This window comes from Lycium barbarum, chromosome 1, assembly GCF_019175385.1.
Source record: "Lycium barbarum isolate Lr01 chromosome 1, ASM1917538v2, whole genome shotgun sequence".
Taxonomy (NCBI): Eukaryota; Viridiplantae; Streptophyta; class Magnoliopsida; order Solanales; family Solanaceae; genus Lycium; species Lycium barbarum.
The window spans coordinates 7995967-8018110 of NC_083337.1; positions in this window are offsets into that span (position 1 = coordinate 7995967).

Genomic DNA, 22144 nt, shown 5'->3' on the forward strand with positions numbered 1-22144 from the left:
GGCCAAAGAAAATCATGAGTGAGATCATGTTTTTGCTCAATTTCAAACCACCGTGGATTTGCTGTCAAAGAGGCTTGCGGAGAAAGAAGCTAAGAGTATGAATGTTGTTGAAAAAATGCCATCTCATGCTCTCGGAATGTATCAAGTCTCGGAGGAAACTTATCTAGAGGGACATCCACAACGTGAGGATGCTAATTATATCGATAACTCTCAAGGGGGTTATCAAAAGCAATGGAGACCCCAACAACAAAGCAATCAATATGGCCTAAATGAATACGGTGGTTCGGACATGAGGGATTACAACAACAACAATTATGGTAATTGGAATTCCTATGCCTATGTTCCACCGAAAGGCCGTTCTTCTAACTCTCAAAATTGGCGAGAGGGTCCTTCCAATGATCAAGGGACCTCTCGAATGGAATCTATGCTTGAAAAGATCTTGGACAACCAAAATAAGAGTGACAAGAATATGGAAAATTTGATCGAAGTGGTAGGCTCTCACACCGCTTCGATTCAAAAACTTGAGTCATAAATGTGAAATCTTTCTCGTGAGCAACATCCATCACAAAGAGGGGGCCATTCTAGCGACACAATTCCAAACCCAAGGGGTAGTGGAGGTGATCACATTGCCTCATGCAAAGCTATTTCTACTAGAAGTGGGAAGATCCTTAATGCGGTGGATGAGAGGGTGGTTGAACCTATTATTGTCGAGCCGATTGTTGATGAGGTTATTGAGGAAGAAATTGAAGAAAAAATTGAGGCACCAATTGAAGTGCCTATTATTGTTGAGAAAGAGAAGGAGGCACACCCTATTGTTCTCGACGGTGATGAGGTGCCAAGTGTTGAAAAAGCTACCAGGGGTAGCACTCAAAAGAGAAAGGTCACGGGGGCAATTGAACCCTTGACTCAAATATATAAATCTCCTTCCCTGTTCCCACAAAGATTGATGAAAATAACGGAGGATGCCAAATGTCAATGCTTCTATGACCAATTGAAAGGGTTGTTAATAAATATCCCATTTCTTAATACATTCCAAGAAATACCGAGATTTACTAAATACTTGAAGGACTTGTTGACGAAGAAAAGACCAATCAAGCATGATACGGTGGGCGTCACCCACCGTGTGAGCTCTATTATTTCGACCTCAAAGGTTGAGAAGAAGGGAGATCCCGGGGCTTTCACTATCCCTTGCAGCATCGGTCACCATAATTTTGCTCGTGTTTTTTGTGATAATGGGGCTAATATTAATTTGATTCCACTATCCATCTATAAACAATCTGGTTTGGGAACACCTAGACCAACGAGCATGCGTCTCCAAATGGTCGATAGAACCATCAAAAGACCGGTAGGGGTTTTTTATGACGTCCTTGTTATAGTGCGGGAATTCTTATTGCTAGCTAATTTTGCCATCCTTGATTGTGCGGTTGACAAAGAAGTCTCATTTTTCTTGGGAAGGCCATTTCTTGCCACAGGGAGAGCTCTAATGGACTCGGAAAAGAATGAAATAAAATTTCGGATCAATGATGAAAAGGTAACCTTCCAAGCTAGAAAGGGGTTAAAATTGCCTAGTGCTTATGAGAGCATTTCGGTCATTGATTCTTTCGATGTGGTAGACGAGGCGGTGGAGCATAAGTTAGAAGAGGAGCATTTTGACTAATCACTTTCGGCTATTTTGGTGAATTTTGAGGCGAATGACATGGGGGGTATGTTGAAATGGTAAATTCTCTTATTGGTCGGGGTTTGTATTATTATGAGCCAAAGAAATTATCTCTTGATCTTGACAAAAGAACCACTCCTCCAGCTAAGCCTTTGATTATTGAGCCTCCAAAACTTGAGCTCAAGCTACTTCTCTCTCATTTGAAGTATGCTTTTCTTGGCCTGAATAATACTTTACCGGTTATTCTCTCATCTTTGTTGAATGAGGAAAAAACTCAAAAGGTGATTGAAGTGTTGCGGGCTTATCAAAGATCTATTGGGTGGACTATTGCGGATATTAGGGGGATTCCCTCCGGTATTTGTGAACATAGAATCAAACTCGAGGAGGATATTTCACCAAGTGTAGAGCATCAAAGAAGGCTAAACCCTCCTATGCAAGAGGTGGTCAAAAAGGAAATAATCAAATGGTTGGATGCAGGTGTTGTATACCCAATTGCAAATATTCCATGGGTGAGTCTGGTGCAATGTGTACCAAAAAAGGGGGGCATCACCGTTGTCCCTAATTCCAAGAATGAGTTGATTCTTACAAGGACAGTCACTAGATGGCAAGTGTGTATGGACTATCGAAAGCTCAACACCGCGACTTGTAAAGACCACTTCCCTATGCCTTTTATTGATCAAATGCTTGATCGACTAGCCGAAAAATCTTATTATTTCTTTTTGGATGGCTATTCGGGGTATAACCAATTAACATTGCCTTAGAGGACCAAGAGAAAACCACTTTCACTTGTCCTTATGGCACTTTTGCTTTTAGCCAAATGCCTTTTGGCTTATGCAATGCCCCGACTACATTCCAACGGTGTATGATGTCTATTTTCGCGGATATGGTGGAAGATTTCTTGGAAGTATTTATGGATGACTTTTCGGTTATTGGTGACTCTTTTGACGAATGCCTTGCCAATATCGATAAGGTATTGAAGCGGTGTGAAGAAACCAACCTTGTACTTAACTGGAAGAAATATCATTTCATGGTGAAGGAAGGGATTGTCCTTGGCCATAGGATTTTCGAGAAGGGTATTGAGGTAGACCAAGCAAAATTTGATGTTATAGCTGATAAGTGGCGATTTTACCACTTATTACAACCTCTTTGCTTTGGTTTCTCTGTCCTTTATTTATGATATGAGGCTATTATTGGTGTGTATAGCTACTATTTCAGGTGCATTGAGTCATGAAGAGAATTGGAATCAAACCAAGTGAAAACTAGCAAAAAAGAGCAAAAATGAGCTAAGGACAGAGGATAGGAAGGTGTGTGACTCGCAGGAATGTCATGTGATTCGCATGGTTGACGCACGACTTGTCAAGAAAGGAGAATAAGAACTTTAAAGGAAAAGCATCATCCGTGAATCACGCGATTGACTCACACGTCTTGCCTGTGAATCACGAACCTCTCACGCGCTCTACTAGAAGACTAAGAAGCCGAACGTGCAGCGCGCGAGACATGTGTGAAGCACGCGACTCGCACGCTGTGCCCGTGGCTCATACCGCGAATCACAGAGGAGGCACGCAGGGGTATTTTTGTCCAGTTCTCTCGCACGTTTTTGGGATTTATAAAAACTCTTCAAGGGTTTTGTAATAGATTATCTTTGGCCATTTTCATCAAGCTTGGAAAGCTAGGTTTTTGCATCCACACTTGGGGATTGAAGATTTGAAGATCTTGATAAGAAATTTCTTAATCCTTTGCTCATTTCTTCTTTTCCTTGCAATGTATTGATTATCTAAGTGTGTAGCTTTCTATTCCATTACTAGAATCTTGTTTATGAAAATATTCTTGATTAAAGTTTGGTTTGAAACTCTTATTTTGCTTATGTATTGAATGATTTTTTTCCTAATGAAGTGGGTTATTTTTTCTTTAATTAATCTCGTTCTTGAATGTTTCCAAAGGGATTAGCTAACCCTAAGACTCGCCTATTTAATTTGATTTGAGCTCGAGAGAGGAAAATTGATTTGGGAAAGATTAGTTAACATGGATTTGAGGCATAACCCTCATCTAATGACTTGAGCTCGAGAGAGGAAAGTCACTTGGGATTATATTGATTGTGCCTAATATCACACTTTAAGGCTTGAGAAAGCTTAAAGTGAAATTCATTGATTTAGTTGAGAAACCTTCGATGAAATTTAGAAATCATTATCTATTAACATAACCTCGTTCTTAGTTGTAAAGTTGTAAAATACGTTGGATCGTTACTTGAGTGTAATCTCCTATTATCCATGCTTGTGGCCATTGATCATTTTACTTGCTTTCTAGGTTAGTTTATATTTCCGCATTAGTTATAATTTTCTCAAAAACCAAAATATTATCTATCGTTTGGCTTATCTTAGTAAGTGAAAGTTTCTTACTTTCTTAATCGCCTAGTATATTGTTCCCTGTGGGATCGATCCCGACACATAGTTGGGTAAATTATATTGCATACAACTATGTACACTTTCTCTTTGAGGAGTGGATTTGGACGTTATCAATAGCCAAGCTTCCTCCACCCATCTCTGTCAAAGGAGTTTGTAGCTTCTTGGGACATGCCGGCTTCTATCGGCGATTCATCAAAGATTTCTCAAAGATCGTCAATCTGATGTGTAAGCTTCTTGAAAAAAAGGCTAAGTTTGCGTTTGATGAGAAGTGCCTTAAGGCATTTAATGAGTTGAAGGAAATTCTCACTTCTACTCCAATTATTGTCTCTCTGGATTGGTTATTGCCATCTGAGCTCATGTGTGACGTGAGCGGATTTGCTATTGGTGCGGTGTTTGGGCAAAGGCACAACAAAATCATGCACCCAATTTATTATGCTAGAAAAACCCTCAATGGTTCTTAAATGAATTATACCGTCACAGAGCAAGAACTTCTAGCCATTGTTTATGCTTTTGAGAAGTTCCGGGCCTATCTTCTTGGATCCAAAGTGGTTGTTCACACAGATCATGCGCCCTTGAGATATTTGATGACAAAGAAAGATGCAAAGCTGCGGTTGATTCGTTGGGTGTTATTGTTGCAAGAGTTTGACTTTGAAGTCAAAGATCGAAAAGGTTGTGAAAATCAAGTTGCGGATCAGCTATCTAGGCTTGACGAAGCCGGGAGACCGAGTGGAGATCTTGAATTAAATGATTTTTCCCCGATGAGAGACTTTTGGCTGTATCATGTGAAGTTGCTCCTTGGTATGCGGATATCGCCAACTTCTTGGTGACAGATTTTATCCCCGACGACATCAAGGCTTATCAAAAGAATAAAATTTTGAGAGATAGTCATCAATACTATTGGGATGAGCCCTATTTGTTCCGCACTTGTGCCGACAACATCATCCGGTGATGTGTGGCCAAATTCGAGGCCATGGAAATCTTGAAAGCTTGCCATGACTCTCCCGTGGGGGGTCATCATAGTGGGAACCGCACAGCGGAAAAAGTGCTTGAATGTGGCTATTATTGGACCACCCTTTATCATGATGCAAATTTGATGGTGAAATCTTGTGACCAATATCAATGCCAAGGGTCAATTGGGAGAAAGCACGAAATGCCAATAAATTTTGTCATGGAGGTTGAACTCTTTGATGTGTGGGGCATCGACTTTATGGGCCCATTTGTGAGTTCTCGTGGGATGCGATACATCCTTGTTGCGGTTGACTATGTGTTCAAGTGGGTCGAAGCTGTAGCATTTCCGAACAATGACAGCAAGAGTGTCACACAATTTCTCAAAAAAAAAAACCTATTCACAAGGCTTGGCACTCCTAGGGCGATCATTAGTGATGGTGGCACTCACTATTGCAACAAGCAATTCACTAATCTCATGGATAAATATGGAGTGAAGCATAGGGTTGCAACTCCTTACCATCCCCAAACTAGTGGGCAAGTCGAAGTCTCCAATCGGGAGATAAAAAGTATCTTAGTCAAGACAGTTAATGCAAATAGAACCGATTGGTCATTAAAGCTTGATGATGCTCTTTGGGCTTATTGAACGGCATTCAAGACGCCCATTGGTACTTCTCCTTATAGTTGGTGTTTGGCAAAGACTGTCATCTACTGGATAAACTAGAACACAAAGCTTTGAGGGCATTAAAAATATTGAACATGGATTGGGATGAAGCAGCCAAGTTGAGGTTGCTTCAAATGAATGAAATGGATGAGTTTCGGTATCATGCCTATGAGAGTGCGGCTTTGTATAAAGAGAAGATGAAGCATTATCATGATGTCAAACTTTTGAAGAGATATTCTCAACCGGGTGATTCGGTGTTGCTATTCAATTCAAGGTTGAAACTCTTTCCGGGCAAATTGAAATCCAAGTGGTCCGGTCCTTTTACTTTGGTGAGTGTGTCACCCAATGGTTCAATGGAATTGAAGTCCGACGATGGGACTCGTACTTTCAGGGTGAATGGCCATCGGGTAAAGCACTACCACTGGATGGTTGATGGGGACAAGATTGTCGATGCTCACCGATTGAACCACGACGCCGTACCTTGACACCAGAAGTGGTATTGCGTCGTTCCGCGACGTTAAATCGTGCGCTTCTTGGGAGGAAACCCATGTTCATTTTCGCATCATGTTTTTCGTTTCGTTGGTTTTGGTTTTTGTGTTGTTTTGATGTTTGTTGATGTGTCTAGGAGCCTAAGTGTGGAATGCAGAAATTCCCAAAGAAGCAGGTGAGCGATGCGCACTCGACAAACCATCGAACCATTTGATGAGTCCTCGAATCCGCCGTCGAAATAGAAAACTTGAAAAAACTCATCACTGGAAAGGATGGCATTTCTACGACAGGTTTGACGCCCCGTCGAACAGATCGACGGTCAGTTCAACGGGGCGTTCTTCTCTCTTATAAAAATAAAAAAATAAAAAGAGGGGCAGCACGACGTTTCACTAGACGGAATGTCGAACCATTCGACGTTCCGTCTTTTGGACACATCGGGTAGGGTTATATGAATTCATATAACCCGATGCCTACTCTATTCCCCATTCAGTTTTTTTAAAAAAAAAATCCTCTCTCCCTCTCTCTCCTTCTCCCTCCCATCCCACTTCCCCCTCTTAAATACATCCACCCCATAACCACCAGTCCCCCCATTCCTCATTACTCTCTCCCTAATTTACTCTCTCCATCTGTGTGTGTAACCCTAGTAGTGGCTACTTGTGTGTTCATCATTCCTTACGTGCCAAAATCTAGTCTTCTTTCAATTTTAAGGTATGTTAGATCATGGATTGTTTTTTCCCTTGTTCATACTAGTTGTTTGCTCGCCTTCCATGTATTGTTTTTGATTACTTTATTGTTGCTCCAATTGCTCCATGTTTTTTCTATTATTTTGTCTGGCTTGCTCATTCTTTTTGCTGGGGGTGGTTTGTTTATGTTTGATTCATTGGTCTTTCACCGAGTCGGAGGGCATTACGACAAGCATACCTCATTCATGAGATTGTTGTTGTTTTGCCCGCTACCTGTTTGATAAAATTGCCAAGTGTGGTGTTGTTTGTAACTTTGTCTTGAAGGGCATTACAACCAAGAGTTGTTTTGCCCGCCAATTGTTGTCCCTATTTTAACCCAAGCCAACGTAGGGTGAATTCTGAGTAACCCTAAATTACGTGAGGGTTTGCCCCACATCCGGAGGATCGTATAGAATTTTTTAGCAACAGCCTGCAGAATTCATTCGACGATAAGTTCGACGGCCCGTCGGTTCATTCGACGAACCGTCCTTCTCAACATCGAATGAATCCTCTCTGATGATTGAAGCACAACCAACTCAGCGGTGGACTCGATGGCCCGTCGAATCAATCGACGGGGCATCTTTCCCACCGTCTTTAATTTGCAATTTCCAGTGACCAAATAGAGATCGACAATGAGATTGACGGCTCGTCGATCGGTTCGACGAACACTCCGATGATCCGTCGATCTGTTCGACATCTCTTGTTGCAAATCGATGGATCGCTGGCAGCTTTATCATTATCACATGTTTTGCATCGTTGAGCTGACCACAGTGGAATATGATGATAAGTTTGAAAGAAGAGCTGAGCAATCTGTGAGAGAATGGTTTGTGACATGATGGCTCGAGGTCCGGCAGACAAGGCCCCATGGGTGAGTAACTTGGCTGCCAAGATACATAAGGCTGATATCAACTTGGAAGCTAAATTCTTGTGGAATTTTGTCATCTATCGTGTTCTGCCTACGGGAGCGGATAACATAATCACACCGGACAGAGCAGTGGTTGTGGCTGCCATGCTATCCAGGTACCTAATGAACTTGGGTGAGTTGATCAGTAGAGCCATTCGGGCACGCGTACCACAAGAGGCGACACCTTTGATATTCCCGTGCCTTATCACACAGTTGTGCGGGCTAATCCAGGTGAGACACATTGATACATTCCCGGCCACTCTCCCTGCAACAAAGGTGTGTGACATCACACGGAGCAGGGATGAGACACTCCGTACATCTCATGCCACCAGTACTTCACTGTTAGATTTCCCGAATAAGCCGACTGAGCATATTATAGATTTGGTGCCACAAGGCACAGTTGATCTGGGCATTGAGGGCCTTTCCACGGCAGCTACCTCCACACCATCTGTAGCTGATGCGACCCTCCTTCAGAGGCACCACCTCGACTTGATGTCCCGTCTTCATCTCTTATTCCTCCTTCAGCCGCAGCATCGGCCTCCGAGGATATCTTTGTCCTCAACAGGGCAAACTTCAGAGAGTTTGCTATCAATGTCGAGCGAGCTGATCAGCAGGTGACCCAGATATTACAGCAGTTTGGTAGCTTTATCCGCAAAGAGATTGCACCAGAGTTGGAGCCTCTTCAGGAGGCTATGAAGAGGCATCATGCTAGGGTGAACGCACGACTTGACAGTTTAGAGATGCGGATACTCACTATTAAGAAGAAGAAGAGTGAGAGTGGCACTTCGGCAGATTTGAAGACCGAGCTTGAGCAGCTCAGAGTTGAGATCAAGGCCCTTCGTCCAAGAGAGTAGGTTATTGTGGATGACCCGACACCACCTGCGCCAGTCGCCATCATTTTAGATTTGATCAGAGTAGTTAACTTGGTGACTGAGGATGAACTAGGGAAAGTCTCAAGAGAAAAAGGCCTGAGACATTGGCTGATGATGATGATAAGTGGGAGGATAACGAGGATGAGGATCCCGAGCTTCAGGAGGGTATTCGGCGGTCGCGCCTAAACACGAGGTTCATCGGAGCATCTTCCAGCACCAGTGCTATCCCAGCACCGGTCGGGCCGATTACGATAGCTCCTCAGGACCTGCAGCCACAGGGCCAGTCAGCCCCACTTCCTGAGTCCACTGAGCCAGCAGCAGAGAGAGTTTCCATCCACACTGATACGGAGGAGACACCTCAGCAGCAACAGAGGGATTAGAGCTTCTCAGGTTGACCCCTCCACCATGGGGTGATGGTATGATTTTGATGCATTGGGGACAATGCATCCTCTTTTTACTAGGGTTGGGGTAACCTGATGTAGCTTGTAGTGTATATATGTGTTAAATCTTGCTTAGAGTAATTGTGACTTTAGTGGTTGTTGTATTTTGAACTTATGGCATGAATTGTGAAAACAAATTGGAATGAAAAGGATATTTTTGAACTTGGAAATGAATTGATTTAAAATTGACCCCCCTCCGAGATTTTATTGCCTATCATAAGATGTAATGAATTGACATGTATGGTTCTTTTTGTGACATCATAGATATTAGAGTGTGTATGGGTTGAGTGTTCAAATCCTTATGCCATTGTGCGTGTGAGAACTTCTTGTGTTCATCGTTGGCGTATGTGGATCTAGAACTTGTCTGGTAAGTCGTGCTATATTGCTTAGGATAGTTGGTTGTGAAGTGATCATAGGCTTTCCTTGTAATAGTCATTTTAGCCTTAAAAAGCCCAAAACCCATTCTATATGAATATCATTAGTTCCCCCTTTTGAGCCTTTGACCCATTCTTTTTTTTCTTGATTAGCCGTAACAAACCTTTTCCCCTCTTTATGAAGAAATTCCATCTTTGCACATGTTCCCTCCTTGACGCTACGAGAGAAAAGAGGAAAATCGCCTAAGTTGGGGGTGGCATATGTGTGAAATACAGGCTAAGAGCCTAAAGCTGGGGGTGTGGGAGTTACATAGTCGAGAACTAGATGTGATATGAACTAGAGGTGATATATAAAAATAAAAAATAAAAATAAAAAATAATAATAATAATAATAATAATAATAAAGTATAAAAAATAAAAAAATAAAAAGAAGAAAGAAAACGGCGCTAGAAGGAGGGCCATAGAAAGATTGTAAATTCTAGTGAGAATCAAATCACATCATAGTCATAAGTTGAGGAACTAATCATGAATAAAATGGGCGTGCAAAAGAACTAATCTCGCACTCATAAATGCTTCTGATAATGTGATGTCATTGATTGAAGCGTCTTAGTCAATTCTAATGAGTTATGATGAAAGAACTCTGTTTTGAAATGAGGGAAGAGGGAGTTAATGTGAAAACGCACATGCCGGTAGTGATGAACAAACACCACTGTAGTTACTTTTACTCTATTTTTAGTTTAGTTGTAGTTCTTATTTTGTAGTTGCTTTGTCTGACTTGCTTGAGGACAAGCAAAGATCCTAAGTTGGGGGTGTTGATGTGCCGCAGATTTGTGGTACATTCTACGCTTTTTTACTATGGATTTTGGGTGTTCTCAAATAAGTCTAGTTTATTTTAATGTGCTTTTGTTATGTTTTAGGAAGGCGATGGCCCAAAAGCAAAAACAAAGAAAAAGGAAGAATTACCCAGAAATGAAGATTTGACGGTCCGTCGATTGATCGACAGACCGTCCCTTGGAGCGTCGATAAGTTGGATTTTCCAGTGATGGCCTAAGTTGAAGAAGACAAAGGACGGAGCCATCAACGAAGCGTCGAATGGATCGACGTTTCGTCGTTTGTCTCGTCAAACAGACTTGTCCATCAGAAGAGAGAAAGACGGAAGAATCGACGGGGCGTCGAGCTGGTCGACGGCACCGTCGAATGGACCGTCAAACTGAAGAACTAAAAGACGAAGGAATCGATGGCCCGTCGAACTGATCGACGGTCCGTCGATTCTGCCACCAGGGGCAGTTTTGCTAATTGCTGATGTGCGTTTTTTGGAGCCTATTTAAAGAACATTTTAGGCTTTTGTCATCATCAGACTGTTCTCCAACATTGAACACTTTTTCCATTGGTGGGTGAGCATTAAATACCCCTCTTTTGGAGCTTAGCGAAGACAAAAAGATTCCATTCCCACCATCTTTATTACACTTTGTAAGCTTTATGTCTTCATTATTGTTTACTCCTTTTGTGACCAATATGTGCGAGTAGTTTCTTTAATCAAAGTTGTGGACTCAAATGATGGGTGTTATGTAATGGGTGTCTAACATTGTATATATATATATATATATATATATATATATAATATGTTGTGATGTGTTTTATTATTTCTCATATGCATTGTTAGTTAGTGGTTGCAAACACTTATGAACAAACCCTAGTTTTATTTGGAAAGATGAATTAGGGTTTGAGTTGAAATAATATAACAAGGACTCGGGCCGCTAACCCTCTCGGAATTGAACTAAAGACTTTAAAGATTAGTAACATATATAATTAGTACTTATTTCACACTGTATTCCCTGTGGGATTTGACCCCAACCTAGTTGGATTACTATATTTGACACCGACCGCCTTACGCCATAATTTAGGTGTAATTTGAGCGTATCAAGGGGCATGTTTAATTAACGCGAAAAGGTTTATTTCGTCCAAAAGGAATATGACACGTAATAAATAATAGTTTAAAAAATTTATTCTTGAGCATAAGACAGACCTGAGCATCAATTGTTACTTTAAAAAACAAAAATAGAAAAAAAAAGTTTAAACAAAATATATTAAAAATAAATAAAAAGAAGGTCTATTAGTTTTGTGGGCAAAAGTGAGCCAGAAAGGTGAGCGGAGGGGTATTTTTAGCAAAATAGGTGGATGGAGGGTATATTTATATCTTTTGAGATAGTCCAGAGGCATTTTTGGTCCTTTTCCGTTCTTTAAACCAAGCTAGCTATCATAAACTTGATTTAATATACTCCTTGTTGTAGATGCGTTGGAAATTATTTGGATAATCACGGAACTAGTAGGAAAATTTTGTAAGCTTGATCAGGAGTATCAATAATACTTTCCTTAACCCCCTGTTTGGATGGTGGTTTCCCATGGTTCATTAATGTATGGTTTTTTATGAAACTATGTTTGTTTCCATTGTTCTTAAAATTATGAGGTATGGTGTTGTAAATCCGTGGTTCATTCGATGGTTATATAATCATGAAAAATCCCAATTTTTGTAACCACGGATTTGGTGGTTTTTTCGTGGTTGCCTATTTCATTTCTCCATTATATCCCCCTCCACAATTCACCCCACCCTACCACTCACCCCTGCCCCACCTACCACTCACCCCCACCCCACCCTTTCCACTCACCTCACCCCACCCCACCCCATCCCTACCACCCACCCCCACCACTGCAACCACCACTCACTACCCCTCACCACCGCCCAACCCCACCCCACAACAACTCACCCCCACCCTCATCCCACAGCCACCCACCTCACACCACCCACCCCTCCACCACCCCCACCTACTACCCCTCACCACCACCCAATCCCACCGCCACCCTACCACCCACTACCCCCACCTCACACCACCCACCCCTCCACCACCCCTACCCACTACCTACTTATTTTTTAAAGTTCCTATTTTATTCTTTACTTGAGTTTTATTAATATATATAAATTAATTTCTAATTAAGAGTTAAGGGTATTTTAGTAAACTTACAAGTTATTATACAGTACCATACAGTCAAACCAAACAATACAAATGTTATTAAACCACAACAAACCATACAGTCTATCCAAACATGGTGTTCATTAATACAGTACAATACAATACAACACTATATTGTACCATACCATACTGTACATTAATGAACCACGCGAAACAATCATCCAAACAGAGGGTAAGGGTATTTCACTGATAAAAATGTATCTCAGGATTTAACAAGCTCTTCTAGTATAAACTAGAGACAAAAACAATAAAGACTTAAAAAAGAAATCCAGAACAATATAAAAATCAGAAGAATTTGTTTCACTGTACCTTGTAGCATAATCACCTAATGAATGGCATTTAAAGTCATTCAATAGTCGGATATTATTTTCCAAGAGCTAACGTTTGTAGCTATTAATATTACTTACTACTATATTAGAAGCAGCACTTCTTCGTCCGTCTGTGGGCTCAAAAAAAATTTTGTGACCCACATATTTTAAACAACTATTAATATTTAAAAAAAAAATTATGGGCCACATATTTTAAATAACTATTAATATTTTTTTTTAAAATTGTGGGCCCCATATTAAACACCAACCAGTAATAAAAAATAAAATAAAAAATAAAAAAGTAGAACCCACCACATCCAAACTCACAGGAAAAAAAAGGTGGATCCCATATTAAACACCAACCAGTAATAAAAAATAAAAAATAAAAAAAAAAGTGGAACCCACCACATCCAAACTCACGGGAAAAAAAAAGTGGATCCCAAATAACAAAATCAAGCAATATTAAAAAAAAAGTGAATCCCATATTAAAAAAACAAACAATGTTAAAAAAATGCTTAGAAAATCAAACAATTAAATCAATAATGATGGATTCATCGCCACATGCGTATCAACCCATTAGAGGGAGAAAATGAAATTATTGTACAACAATATACTTAAAATACAAAGATGCTTAGAAAATCAAACAATTAAATCAATAATGATGGATTTATTGCCACATGCGTATCAACCCATTAGTGGGAACAAATGAAATTATTGTACATCAACATACTTAAAATACTTATATATATATATATATATATATATATATATATATATATATATATATCCGTTTTCCAATTTTTGAAAAAAAAAAATTGTGGGCCCATATAGCCTGATGGATTCATTGTCACATGCGTATCAACCCATTAAAGGGAGCAAATAGAATTATTGTACAGCAACATACTTAAAATACAAAAGTGCTTAGAAAATCAAACAATTAAATCAATAATGATGGATTTATTGTCACATGCGTGTCAACCCATTAGTGGGAGCAAATGAAATTATTATACAGCAACATACTTAAAATACTTTAAAAAAAAAGTGTGGTCCCCATATTAAACACCAACCAATATTAAGAAATTCAAAAAAAACACCAACCAATTAAGCACTTAAAAAAAAGTGTGGTCCCCATATTAAACACCAACCAATATTCAAAAAAAAAAAACACCAACCAATATTTAAAAAAAAAAAAAAAAAGTGGAACCCACCATCTCCAAACTCACGGGAAAAAAAAAAGGTGGACTCCATATTAACAAAATCAAGCAATATAAAAAAAAAGTGAATCCCATATTAAAAAAAAATAAACAATGTCAAAAAAAAGAGTGCAGACTTTGTATTCGTAACTAACACTAATATAATAAAGTTTTAGATACGGAGCACAAACTACAATGTTATATTAATCGTGCTTTGAACATAGTATCCCATATTGACAAAATCAAGCAATATAAAAAATAAAAATAAAAAGTGAATCCCATATTAAAAAAACAAACAATATCAAAAAAAAAAAAAGTGCAGACTTTGTATTCATAGCAAACACTAATATAATAAAGTTTTAGATACGGAGCACGAACTATAATGTTATATTAATCGTGTTTTGAACATAGTATATATATATATATATATATTATATGCATAAAAATAGTGCAAACTAATAATGTCCAAAAGGGAAATGGAACTCACTATCTCCAAACTCATGGGAAAAAAAAAGTGAATCCCATATTATCAAAATCAAGCAATATCAAAAAAAAAAAAGTGAGCCCCATACTAAAAAACATATAACGTTTAAAAAAAAAAGTGCAGACTTTATATTCGTAGCAAACACTAATATAATAAAGTTTTAGATACGGAGCACAAACTCCAATGTTATAGTAATCATGTTTTGAACATAGTATATGTATATATATTATATGCATAAAAATAGTACAAACTAATAATGTCCAAAAAAAAAAAAAGTGAACCCCATATTAAACAAAAATAATGTAAAAAAAAGTGCAGACTTTGTATTCGTAGTAAGCACTAATATAATAAAGTTTTAGATATGGAGTACAAACTACAATGTTATATTAATCGTGTTTTGAACATAATATATATATATAGTGCAAATTAATAATGTCAGTCAAACCATACAATTTTGTTTTTTATATATATTAGCCTGAGATCTAATCTAGATATTAAACTGTTGTATTTGCTATTCCGCCATGTCATTTATTTGTTATGTTTACAAAAATAAATATAGTTAAAATATTTATATTTCAAAATAAGATAGAATTTAATTACTTTTTTATTTTTATTCTTACTCTAATAAATGTGAAAAGAAATTAATGTCGTAAAAAAAATATATCAAATGCAGATCAAATAATGAATAAGGTAAATTAGTCAAATTATAATTCTAATCGGCGTTTTCTTAAAAAACCATGCAAAAGACAACATGACAAGTAAAATGAGCTAAACCGAGAATATTTACTAAAAATTAAAAAATAGTATTTCTTCGTTTAAATAAAAATCAATTTCTACTTTGTTTCGTTTTAAACATGTAAAATTAATTTAATAATTTGAATTAGAATTGTCCAAATCAAATTTGATAAAAAATAATAAGTATTTTACACCTTTAAATTAATCGAATTAAAATTGAAAGTATCAATTGATGCTTAAATATTGCTATTGTTTTATCTCAAAGAGAAGAAAATAGTTTCCTTTTAAACAAGTCTTCTCTTTTAAAAAATATTAATAAATTTGCTGATTTTGTGTTCATAGCAAACATTAATATAATAAAATTTTAGATACGGAGCACAAATTATAATGTTATATTAATCATGTTTTGAACATAATATATATATATATATATATATATATATATATATATATATATATATATATATATATATATATATATATTATCACTATTCAAAAACAACTACATACACATAAATGCACTATAATCTAAAGTGTTGGGCCCGTGCGCAGCACGGGCATAGGGCGTCTAGTTTTCTCATAACGAAGGCTCTTAATGCTATTCAAATATATCGTAAGACAATACGTTAGATGTCAAAAATATCCCAAATAGTGGATATCCAAAATATCCCAAAATATCCCAAAATATCTCAAAATATCTCATGTCCTGTTTCTCTATAAATAGGATGCACAAATGCAATGTTGAAAGAGCAGAAGTAATATAAACTGATATCTCTCTACATATTCTCTCTACATATTTCTTCTGTGTATTTACTTCATAGCTTTATTTTATAACACGTTATCAGCACGAGACTTTGTTATCTCGAGCAAATACTTCAAAACCTCGAAGGTATTGATTTCTTCGTTTTCCTTTACTAATGGCAAATCTTACTAAATGTGAATTTGTAGCCTTAGATATATCCGGTAATAGATATATGTCTTGGATTCTTGATGCCGAGATTCACCTTAATGCGATGGGTCTGGAAGACACCATCAAAGATAAAAATGAGGCATCAAACCAAAACCGTGCTAAGGCAATGATATTCCTCCGCCGTCATCTTGATGAGAATTTGAAAATGGAATATCTCACGGTTAAAGATCCTCTTACGCTGTGGAATGATCTGAAAGATAGATATGATCACCTGAAGATGGTCATACTTCCACAAGCACGTTTTGATTGGCTCCATTTAAGGTTCCAAGACTTTAAATCTGTTAAGGCATATAATTCTGCAATGTTTAAAATTATTTCTCAATTGAAATTATGTGGTGAAAATATTACTGATGATGATATGCTGGAGAAAACATTCTCCACTTTTCCTGCCTCGAGTATGCTCCTGCAGCAGCAATACCGAGAGATGAAGTTCAAGAAATATGCTGAACTAATCTCACATCTTTTAGTAGCTGAACAACATAATGAATTACTGATGAAAAATCATGAAAGCCGACCCACTGGTACTGCCCCATTCCCTGAAGTGAATGAGGCAAATTTTCGCCATTCTAGGCGTGGAAGAGGTCGTGGCCCCAGTCGTGGTCATGGTCGTGGTCGAGGAAGGAATTTTAATCATGATTCTCGTTATGCACCATATAATACCCTTAACCACCAGCAGTGTAAAAGGAAGGATGAAAAGCATGATGTTGTGCAAAAGAAAAATTCAGAAAATAATTGCTTTCGATGTGGAGGAAAAGGGCACTGGGCACGTACCTGTCGTACGCCAAAGCACCTTGTTGATCTATATCAAGCCTCCCTCAAAAGGGCAGAAAATGATGCCGAAGCAAATTTTATTTCTGAAGATAATGTTGAGCCTATGCATTTAGATGTGGCAGATTTCTTTGAAATCCCTGAAGGAAAAATAGATCATCTGATCGGTGATGGATCTGTATTAACTTAGATATTTCATACATGTCATTTGTATTAGCTAATGTGGTTATGTTTCCATATATAAGTAATAAAGTGTGTGTAATACTTTGTCTAATCAAAATATCTACTTCGATGTTTACTTTGCCTATTTTTTCGTTTTGAAGAATATATGGAAAATCCTCAAATATTATTTGGATCAATGACAAATCATGAAGATATTTGTGTGATTGATAGTGGAACAACGCATGCTATATTCAAAGATGAGAAATACTTTTCTCAATTGCGTAGAAAAAGGGGAAATATTAATACAATTTCTGGCAATTCGAAATTAATTGAAGGCTCCGGAAGAGCTACTATATTTCTACCTAAGGGGACGAAACTTGTTATAGAAGATGCACTATTCTCTTCTAGATCCCCAAGAAACTTGTTGAGTTTCAAAGATATCCGCCGTAATGGGTATCACGTTGAGACATTAAATGAAACAAATGATGAATATCTTATCATTACAAAGAATGTCTCCGGCCAGAAATGTGTTTTGGAGAAATTACCAACTTTGTCTTCTGGCCTGTACTTTGCAGAAATTAGTACAATGGAAGCACACTCAATCGTAAACCAGAAGTTTAACGATTCAGGAACTTTTGTGCTTTGGCATGACCGAATGGGTCATCCTGGATCAATAATGATGAGACGAATTATTGAAAATTCAAAAGGGCATCCACTTAAGAACCTGAAGATTCTTGAAAGTAGTGAGTTTTCATGTGTCGCTTGTCATCAGGGCAAATTGATAACCAGGCCATCACCAATGAAAGTTGACATTGAATCCCCTGCTTTTCTAGATCGTATACATGGGGATATATGTGGACCTATTCACCCATCTTGTGGGTCATTCAGATATTTTATGGTTATAATAGATGCGTCTTCGAGATGGTCTCATGTGTGCCTCATATCGTCTCGCAACCTGGCGTTTGCGAAATTATTGGCACAAATAATACGCTTAAGGGCACACTTCCCAGATTATCCTATAAAGGCTATACGTCTTGATAATGCTGGAGAATTTACATCCCAAGCTTTTGATGATTATTGTTTATCAGTTGGGATAAAGGTTGAACATCCTGTAGCACATGTTCATACCCAAAATGGCCTTGCTGAGTCATTTATTAAGCGTGTGCAATTGATAGCAAGACCATTACTTATGAAAACACGGTTGCCTACAACCGTCTGGGGTCATGCTATTTTACATGCAGCATCTCTTGTTCGTCTTAGACCGACTCATTATAATAAATACTCCCCGTCACAATTAGTGTTTGGTCATGAACCAAATATTGCTCATCTCCGAATCTTTGGCTGTGCTGTATATGTGCCTGTAGCACCACCACAACGCACTAAGATGGGCCCCCAAAGAAGGTTAGGAATATATGTTGGGTTTGAATCACCCTCCATTATTCGCTATCTTGAGCCATTGACGGGAGATTTATTCACTGCCCGATTTGCAGATTGTCGATTTGATGAAACAAATTTTCCACAATTAGGGGGAGAGAGAAAAGAAATCAAAAGAGAAATTGCGTGGAGAGTTCCATCACTATCTCATTTTGATCCACGTACCCCTATATGTGAGCAGGAGATCCAGAAGATCATCCACTTACAGAAAATAGCAAATCAAATGCCAGACGGATTTACTGATTTGAAAAGAATAACTAAGTCGCATATCCCTGCAGAGAATGTGCCTATTCGAATTGATGTTCCAAAGGGACAATCTACTAGTGTCATAGCCTCTGAATCTCATCCACGCCTGAAGCGTGGTAGGCCATTGGGCTCCAAGGATAAAAATCCAAGAAAAAGAAATACAAACAATGATCAGAATGACACTATGAAAGGATCTCATGAAGAGATTCAAGATCTGATTAATTCTGATATTCCTGAAGAAATCAGCAAACCCGAGACTTCAGTGAGTGAAGAACTATATCGTTCGAAAATTGTGGTGAATAGTGTTTTTGCATATAATGTTGCACTAAATATTATAAAGGGCAGTGAGGATCAGGAACCTCAATCTGTCGGAGAATGTCGACGAAGATATGATTGGCCAAAATGGCAAGAAGCAATTCAATCAGAATTGAATTCACTTGCTAAACGTGAGGTTTTTGGACCTGTAGTCCAAACGCCTAATGGTGTAAAACCAGTTGGTCACAAATGGGTCTTTTTACGGAAAAGAAATGAGAGAAATGAAATTGTGCGATACAAAGCACGCCTTGTTGCACAAGGATTCTCTCAAAGACCCGGCGTCGACTATGAAGAAACATATTCACCAGTTATGGATGCTATAACATTTCGATACCTCATGGGTTTAGCTGTCTATGAAACCCTTGAAATACATCTTATGGATGTGGTTACAGCTTATCTTTATGGTTCACTTGATAATGAAATTTATATGAAAATTCCTGAAGGATATAAAATGCCTGAAGCATTTGGTTTAAAGTCTCGGGAAATGTATTCAATCAGATTACAAAGATCATTATATGGTTTAAAACAATCAGGGCGTATGTGGTATAATCGCCTAAGTGAATACTTGATAAATGAAGGATATATAAATGATGCCATTTGTCCATGTGTTTTTATTAAGAAAACAAAATCAGGGTTCATTATACTTGTTGTTTATGTTGATGACATAAACCTCATTGGAACTCCAGAAGAGCTCCAAAAGGCGATTGAATATTTGAAGAAAGAATTTGAGATGAAAGATCTCGGAAAGACAAAACTCTGTCTTGGTCTGCAAATTGAACATTTCGCAAAAGGGATCTTTATCCATCAATCTGCCTATACTGAGAAAGTTTTAAATCGGTTTTACATGGACAATTCGCATCCTATAAGTACTCCTATGGTTGTTCGCTCACTTGAAGTGAGCAAAGATCCGTTCCGACCTCAGGAAGAAAACGAAGAGCTACTTGGTCTTGAAGTACCATATCTTAGTGCAATAGGTGCACTTATGTATCTTGCTAATGCTACAAGACCTGACATAGCATTTTCTGTTAATTTGCTAGCAAGATATAGCTCTTCTCCTACACGGAGGCATTGGAACGGGATTAAGCATATATTGCGATATCTGAAGGGAACTAGCGATATGGGTCTGTTTTATACTAACAAAGGTAGTACAGATCTTGTTGGTTATGCAGATGCAGGTTATTTATCTGATCCACATAAAGCTCGATCTCAAACGGGCTATCTGTTTACATGCGGAGGTACTGCTATATCATGGCGATCGACCAAGCAGTCCATTGTTGCTACTTCTTCAAATCATGCTGAGATAATCGTTATTCATGAAGCAAGTAGAGAATGTGTGTGGTTGAGATCAGTAATACATTTCATCAGAGAAAGATGTGGCTTGAAGTGTGATACAAAAATACCCACAGTATTATATGAAGATAATGCTGCATGCATAGCTCAATTAAAAGGAGGTTTCATAAAAGGAGATAGAACAAAGCACATTTCACCAAAGTTATTTTTCACACATGATCTCCAGAAGAATGGTGATATTGATGTGCAACAAATCCGTTCAAGTGACAATCCTGCAGATTTGTTCACTAAATCTTTGCCAACTTCAACTCTTGAGAAGATGATATTCAAGATTGGAATGCGAAGACTCCGACATCTGAATCTTGGTCTTCGTCAGGGGGAGTGAAATGCGTGTTGTACTCTTTTTCCCTTAACCAAGTTTTGTCCCATTGGGTTTTCTTGGTAAGGTTTTTAATGAGGCAACTCTCAAAGCGTATTATTAGATATGCGCACTCTTTTTCCTTCATTAGGACTTTTTCCCACAGGGTTTTTTCTAATAAGGTTTTAACGAGACACATCATCTATTAATGGATATCCAAGGGGGAGTGTCAAAAATATCCCAAATAGTGGATATCCAAAATATCCCAAAATATCCCAAAATATCTCAAAATATCTCATGTCCTGTTTCTCTATAAATAGGATGCACAAATGCAATGTTGAAAGAGCAGAAGTAATATAAACTGATATCTCTCTACATATTCTCTCTACATATTTCTTCTGTGTATTTACTTCATAGCTTTATTTTATAACATTAGAAAAGTTTTCAGAAAAATGATTATTACATTAAAGCCTCATTAACAAAATATTAAAAAATGAATGTAGACATTATTTTAGTAAATCTGACTTTGAAAATTTCCTTTTGAGATATCATATAATTTTATTTTTAACAAACCCCCACATATCTCAAAAGGAATAACAATAATAATAATAATAATAATAATAATAATAATAATAATAATAATAATAATAATAATAATAATAATAAATAAATAAATAAATAAATAATTGTGTTGGGTTTACACAAATGAACATAGAGTGCGGATAGCTTGTGTCTCTTTGAATATGAACTAGACACATAAAATAAAATAAAATTTACGGAACAATTGGTGAAATCTAGAATTTCTATGAATCAGAATTATTTTGTAAGTTCAGCGTCTTATAATTCACATTACTCCCACACACTTTGTTGTTTGTCACGGTTTGCGCTAATTCGCATACGTGTGCCTGATATTCATTAGTGCTCTAGAAATTTCATATGAGCGGTCTCACTCCACACTTATATAGGTGCAATCATCAAGTGTATTATACAAAGCAATACACTACCTATAAAGAATATGAATTGGATTAAGAATTTAATCAACATCACTTTGCTTTATAATATCACTATATTCACACATCACAGGAGGGACATATTTTAATAGTATATACATGATCCACTAGTGCATTGTTATTACCATATGAACCTACATCATGGGATTCCTAATCACATAGATTAGGTTACCATAATTGTTAATCTTCTCAAATTGACAAAAAATCTCACTGACCCCTATGTTCTTATAATCCGTAAATAATTCAAGTTCATTTTTGATTTCACATAATCTATGAAGAAAGGTCATCTCACGACACTGCTTTCTCACATTATGTTTCAAATGAATATGTCTATTTTTGACATTGAAGAATTCATTTTCTGCAAGGGCTATTA